Here is a 7,302-nt window from a genome sequence, read left to right as displayed (position 1 = left end):
TACAGGAGGGTCATGCTGAAGATACCAAGGCCATCCACTACATCCTAAGTCATCATCAGTCATCTTAACTTTCATCTCGCCACTGGACCTTGATGACCCTGGAAAAGAGTGAAACTGACGATTGTACAACTCTGCCTCCTTTAAATCCATTTCCTACACAATCAAGACATCACCCTATGATACCACTGGTCCTCTTTGAAAAATGGAGGATGAACAACAGCTATCTTTTTCTCTGGATGGTGCATTGTTTATTTGAATCAAAAAAGTGTTAAAGACCCTATTTTTTTAGTATGTTTAGTTTTATGATAATTTATCAATTAGTTTTCAGAGTAAACCTACTTTTTTCCTTATCAAAGAGATCTTTAAAATTTTTTTTCTTTATTTTATTGCAATAATAAATTTAGGTGTAACTTTTCCATAGTTAAATGATTCATGTTCTCTCCCTCCCCTTTTCTCTCCCCCTCCCAGAGCTGACAAACAATTTCACTGGGTTATACATATATTGTTGCTCAAAACCCATTTCCATATTATTCATATTTGTAATAGAGGGATCTTTCTAAAACCAAAACCCCCAATCATATACACACAGAACCATGAGATAAGTCCTATGTTTTCATCTGCATTTATATTCCAACAATAGTTTCACTAGAGGTGGATAGCATCCTTTCTCATAAGTCCCTCAGTATTGGGGTCCCTGGATCATTATATTGTTGTTAGTAGCAAAGTCAAAGAGATCTTTTTATTAGGGAATTTGGCCTACAATTGGACTACAAAACCAGAAGAGAACCAATAAGCTATATTAAATTAGAATGATTTTCTAATCTCCACCCCGCCATGAATTAGCAACTACACAAAGTTGTGACCCAGTGGCTGGGTCTAGATGCTCTGGGAGGCAGATAACCTACTGGGAGGAGGAGGAGAAGAATGTGACTCAGTGGTGTGTAAGCGTGCATGTGTAGGTATATGAGTATGGCTGTGAATGCATATGGGAATGCAATGCTCATTTCTTCTTTTTTTCCTCTAATAATTCTCAAAACTTGTTAACTCAAAGGTAACATAATGCTAAACAATTAAAAGGCAAAAAAGCCCAAACCCACAATTCCTTTTTTCTCAAGTGGTCTCTTGATATTTCTTTTATTATTCAGATGTGATTTGGGGCCTTATGTTCACAAACATAAGTTATAAAATTTTCAAAGGAATTGTTCTGCTTTAGTTTTTGAATTATCTTTTTAAATAAAATGCTTAAAACAGTGTCTGGTACATAGTGGATATTATACAAATGTTTATTCTCCTCTTCTTTGTTGTTTCTTTTTGTTTTTTTACATCACCTTGATTTCTGAATATGTCTTTCCCCTTTCTCCTATCTAGCTACCCTTAATATATATATATATATATATATATATATATATATATATATTTTGTTGTTGTTGTTGTTGTTGTTATTGTTGTTGTTATATATTCTTTCCAGATCTTTTAGGGTAGGAAAAGGCTGCTGAGTCTCATTGGGGAAAGAAGTAAAGAGTCTGAAAAAGGAGCCAAGATAATTTTGAAGGTTAAGATTTGGAATGATTAAACCATAACCCTGAATTTGGAATGTTCTAAGGTATAAAGGTAATACAAACTAGTGAGTTTGTGTGCCCCTGATACAAATAGAGGTAAGGGAGAAGGATTTGAACCTTCCTGCTGTATAAAAGTTCTGTTGTATTGGGTTTTTTTTTAAATCACCAAAGCTTTAAAAAATGCAACCTTGAGTTATGAACTGGTATAGTTATTTAAGAAAGCAATTTGTAATCATGCAAAGAAAGTGACTAAAATGTTTATGCTCTTAGATCCAAGGAGTCCATGCCAAGGTCAGTGAGAAAAAGAAAGGTCCTATATACATGACAATATTTATAGTAGTACTCTTTGTGGCAGCAAAGAACTGGAAATAGAGTACATATCCATATAGGGTATAAAGAATGCAAGGCTTGGTATCAGAAAGATTCTTCTTCCTGAGTTCAAATCTGGACCCTGTTTGCCTCAGTTTCCGTATCTGTAAAATGACCTGGAGTAGGAAGTGGCAAACCACTCCAGTATCTTTGCCAAGAAAACCCTAAATAGGGTCATGAAGAATAGCACATGACAGAAAATAACTAAACAACAACAATATGTGTGTATATGTGTGTGTTTATGGAAAAAATAGCCACCATATAATGAAAATTGAATGCTGTAAAATCATAACTAATTCTTGGCCAGAAAAAAGATTTTTTTTTACAGAAGTAGGGATCCATGGGTATGGAATAGTATATATAACATCAGGTGGGGTCTTTTTTTAGATATGTTGGCTAATTTTCTGGAACTTATTTCTTTTCTTCCTCATATAAAATATTCCTTATTATAAAGGATATCTCTCTTGGAGTAGGTAAGGGGAGAGACATGATGGGAGATGTAAGTGATATTAAAAGAGAAGGCATAAATAAAATTTATTTTTAAAAATAGCTGTCTATAAGAAATGATAAATAAGATGATTTCCAAAAAAGCTGGATCTACATGAACTAATGCAGAGGGAAATAATCAGAACTGGAAGAACACTGTACACAGTAACAGCAACGTTGTCTGAAGATCAACTGTGAAGACATGGCTGCTCTCAGCAAGGCAATGATCTGGGACAATCCTAAAAGACTTATGGTACAGAAATGCTGCCCACCTCCAAAGAATTGTTGGAGTCAGTGAATGAATCAAAGCATACTATCTTTCACATCAGTATATTTACAGTTTTATTTGGGGGTTTTGGTTTTATATGAGCGTGTTTTTACAACAATGACTAACATGGAAGTGTGTTTGCATGATAGTACATGTATAGCCCAAATTAAATTGCTTACCATCTCCTAGTCAAGGGAGGAAGACAGTTTGGATATTTTAATTTTGGAAAATATATGTTTAAAATTATTATTACATGTAATTGGGAAAACAAAATATCTTAGAATAAAAAAATACATTTCTTTGGGAAAAAAATTAGCAGTGTCTAAGGCCCAGAAACTTTGAGTTAACAGTTCTAGTTTTTAAGATAACAATTTCAGCCTTGAGCAATAGGAGCAGGGGAACCTTCCTCCCAATTATTTTTTCTTTTTAAAAATAAATTGCGATTGACAGATTTTGTTTTACATCCCTTATATTTCCCAATGTATTTCTCCCTCTTCTCCCAGAGAGTAATTTCTTATAACAAATACAGGGGGGGAAAATCAGTTCAGCAAAGCTAACCAATATCTAGCAAAAGTCTGACATTGGGATCAAATATTCCATGTCTATAGTCCTCTACCTTTGCAAAAAGTTGAACTCAGTAAAATTAACCAACATTTAGAAAAAGGGGGATATTATATACAGTAATACTCCATACCCACAGCCCCTTCCTTTCTGTAATTGTTATCAGTGTAATCTAATTAACAAGACAAGTAGGTGATCCATGAGTACAAATTCTCAGACAAAACTAGTGGTGTGACTCTGGGCAAATCTCTTCCTTTCTGTCTGTGTCACTTTCCTTATCTCTAAAGTGGGGCTATTAACAGCACTTTACTTCCCAGGGTTATTGTGAGGATACAATGAAATAATTTGTAAAATGCTCTGCAATCCTTAAGGTACTATATAAATGCTAGTTATTATTGTTTGTTAACATTACTATTATTAATCCTGAAGTCTAGTGAGGGAAGTACCATGCTTGGATTTGGGATTATGTTCTTGCTTCAAAAGCTCATCAGTTATATGGCTTCATCATGGTCCCTTGTCCTCTTGGAGCCTGAGTTTCCTCATATTTATTCTGTATTGCCTACATCACTGAGTTGTTTTTAGAACTCAGATTGTATACAAATATGTGTGTGTGTGTGTGTGTGTGTGCATACACATAATACCTATCTATATCTACATGAGTATATGTATTATGTAGGACCAAAATTATATATTTATATCTCTATGTCCTTATACACACCAATGTTTATATCTAATCTAATCTCTTATCTATCAGACTTTTCCTATTTTTAGGCACATTATCAATGTCTATATTTAATTATCTATCTATTGAGCATCTTTTTCCTAACCTTAAATAAAATATTAATCAACCATCATTGATTAGTTTACATTTTATTTTGTTTAAATGGCCAGTTCTTTGTTTATTATTGAATGAAGAGCTCTGTTTTTAAGCCCAAGTCAGCCTCCTGCTGAGGAGGTCCATGTGACAACATGGTCAGAAGTAATTCCCATCCACCCACTCAACCCCTAACCTAACCACCTGGACACTACCTAAGAACTGGGGCGACTTCCAGGGGTTTTGTAAGCTTTATTTCACAGGTGTTAAAATCCTGATGTGGATTTGGACAAGATTTCTATAATCCTTCTAGTGGAGCAATCACATATTGGGAATATTTACCTGAATAATTTGGAACTATTCCCTCTCTGGCAAATGATTATTGGGAAAGCTTATGGTTTTGTATGTCTGGTGTCTAAGGGTATATACCAGCACATCATAGGCTAATTCGGTATGGGTAAAAGTAGTTCTCTAGTAGTTATAAAGAATAAGAGAACTGAGAAATATGGAAGCATAATATTAGAGCTGTGACTCAATGAGACAAGCTTTAAATGAAATTTCAGAGGATTGAAAAAAAAATTGAAAAGGAATTCAATCCTCTGAAATTTCATTTAAAACTTGTCTCACCAAATCAGAACTCTAATTAATACGTGAAACTTCAACCCCTTCTTCTATGGGGTGGTGTGGGGCATCCTAACTCCCCATGGGAAAGTGGCTGCATTTCTAGGTTTTCATTATCTCCAAAAGATATGAAAGAATTTCCACCCTCCAGGGAAGGCACAAATCTACAGGTTTTTGTGAGATAGACAATTTATTAATGCACTGGTAATAATACTGCCACTGCCCGTTTAAGCCATACAAATATGAAATAACAAATCTTCCAAAGTCTGAGATGCAGAAGTACTTCATGTATGATCAGTACTATAGTAACAATCCCAAACCAAATGAGGGTGTGATTTACTTTGAGGCAAACGCCCAAACATGCATTGATGAGCACTATTCTTTGCCTATGCTTTCCAGGGACATTGAACATCTCTATGATCTGGTTCAGGAGATAATAGAATCAAACATGTAGTTAAAGGAAGAAAAGAGGTAGATAGGAACAAAGTCCCAGGTGCTAAAAGACTTTGTTATGAAGTCTCTCTTACTGGAATTGTCTGCAATAGGGAGAATGCCCCAGGTGGCATAGGCATCACACTTAGTAAGTTATATAGTGATTTTCATAATAAGATTAGTTTGGTAAGGCTTTGCTCAGAACACTTTCCCCTTGGCATTAAGCTTTATTGTCTATGTAAATTCAGCCTATGCACCTGTCTATGAGTCAACAAAAGAAAAAGAGAAAGTCAACAAAAACAGATGGTAGGTGGAAAGAATGAAGGGTTATAAATGAGTTGCCAAGCTTGACCCTATCTTTGTATATATTTATCACCTCTTATTCAGTTTTGGAGAAAGATATTTTCACTCCTTTCTTAATAGCCAGTTCTCTTTACCTGTCCTCCAATTGCCTTTAAACACACACACACACACACACACACACACACACACACACACACACACACACCCTTACCTTCCATCTTAGAATCATTTCTGTGTGTTGATTCCAAGGCAGAAGAAAGGTAAGAGTTAGGAAATAGATTAAGTGACTTGCCAGGGTCACACAGCTAGGAAGTGTCTGATGTCACATTTGAACCTGGGACCTCCCATCTTCAGGGCTGGTGCACTATCCACTGACCCACATAGCTGCCCCAACTATTACTTTCTTAAACATTAAAAAATTTTCTATATTTTCAGTTCTAAATTTTCTCCTTCTCTTTACCCCTTCCTATATCCACTGAGAAGTCAAGAAATACAATACCCATTATACATATGATGACTATTAATTTCTATGTCACATTTTAGAATGCTATTTTCTTTCCCTGTTATTAATTTTCCTTGGCATGTGTTATGATGATTATGTAGCAAATTTGTATATGAATGAGATGTGGGACTAGAAACTTATAAAAAGGGACAAGTAGGTGGCTCAGTGGATTGTGAACCAGACCTGGAGATGGGAGGTTCTGGGTTCAAATCTATCCTCCATACTTCCTGGGCAAGTCACTTAACCCCCATTGCCCAAGTCTTATTGCTCTTTTTCTTTGGAACCAATACACAGTATTGATTCCAAGATGGAAGGTAAAGGTTTAAAAAAAAATGAAATTTATGAAGAGAAGACAAGGAGTTTTGGAGAGACAAGGAGAATTTAATGGGTATCAAAGATGAAGAATCTACTGATTGTAGCAATTACTCAGTACCTCCAGTAACTTGTATAGAAATAGATAGCCAGTATATGTAATATTTGTACAGATAACACAAAATTTCTTACAACACTTGTAAACAAGAACTTATTGTGTAAGATGGAATCCTCTGGGATCAAAAATGTTTGACTATTTTACTGTGATCCTATTTGATCCAGGATTAGATGATTCTTTTTTTTTTTTAAAGACTTCCATGCCAACAAATTAGCAACTCATTATGTAAGGGGAGAAGGTGAACAGGGGGCTTACTGGTCTTTTCTATGTGGCACATCTGAATATTAAATCTGTGCAGTGTAGGTAAATAGATCAGTGGGAACTGGGTAAATGACAGGTTTCTCCAATTTAATTCCCCTCCATTTTCTTTCCCTTGAGCAGGGTAGCTCCAACCTGTTTGATAACAGACCTGGATATCATATCATTTGAATGAGGCTAAGTTTTCATTCAATAACTGATGAGCATTCTAAACCCTATCTATTACCCTAAATCAAATGAGACCAGAAGGCAATAGCACTAAAATAGCTGTAAACATCTGCTTTTATTGTAGGAATTAAATTTATGATAGGACTAAATATAAGAGAATATGGTCACCAATTTAAAAAAATTAATACAGTTCAAGTCAAAATGACTCTTTAGCAGCTTTATTTACAAAAAAAAGAGAGGAAAAGTGAGAAGAAGAGAGAAGAGAAATGAGAAAGAGGGTAGAGTAAAATATCTAACCTAATACACTAGCCCTCAGCTAGAGGATTCTCAACAGTGGTGAATACCCACTGTGATAATTAGATTAAGTCTACACTGCCCATCTTTAGATTTAATCACCAAAGGTGAAAGCACCTTCCAATTCTGGGAGGTCCTAACCCACCTGTGCTAGAGTGAGTAATGAATCAGAATCAGAATTTCTATGAGAAAGCATCTATTGTGATTGGATACACAAGATAAGGGAAGGCACTAGAA

The sequence above is a fragment of the Gracilinanus agilis genome, chromosome 5 (genome assembly GCF_016433145.1).
Source record: "Gracilinanus agilis isolate LMUSP501 chromosome 5, AgileGrace, whole genome shotgun sequence".
In the NCBI taxonomy this organism is placed as follows: Eukaryota; Metazoa; Chordata; class Mammalia; order Didelphimorphia; family Didelphidae; genus Gracilinanus; species Gracilinanus agilis.
This window is presented reverse-complemented; position numbering follows the sequence as displayed.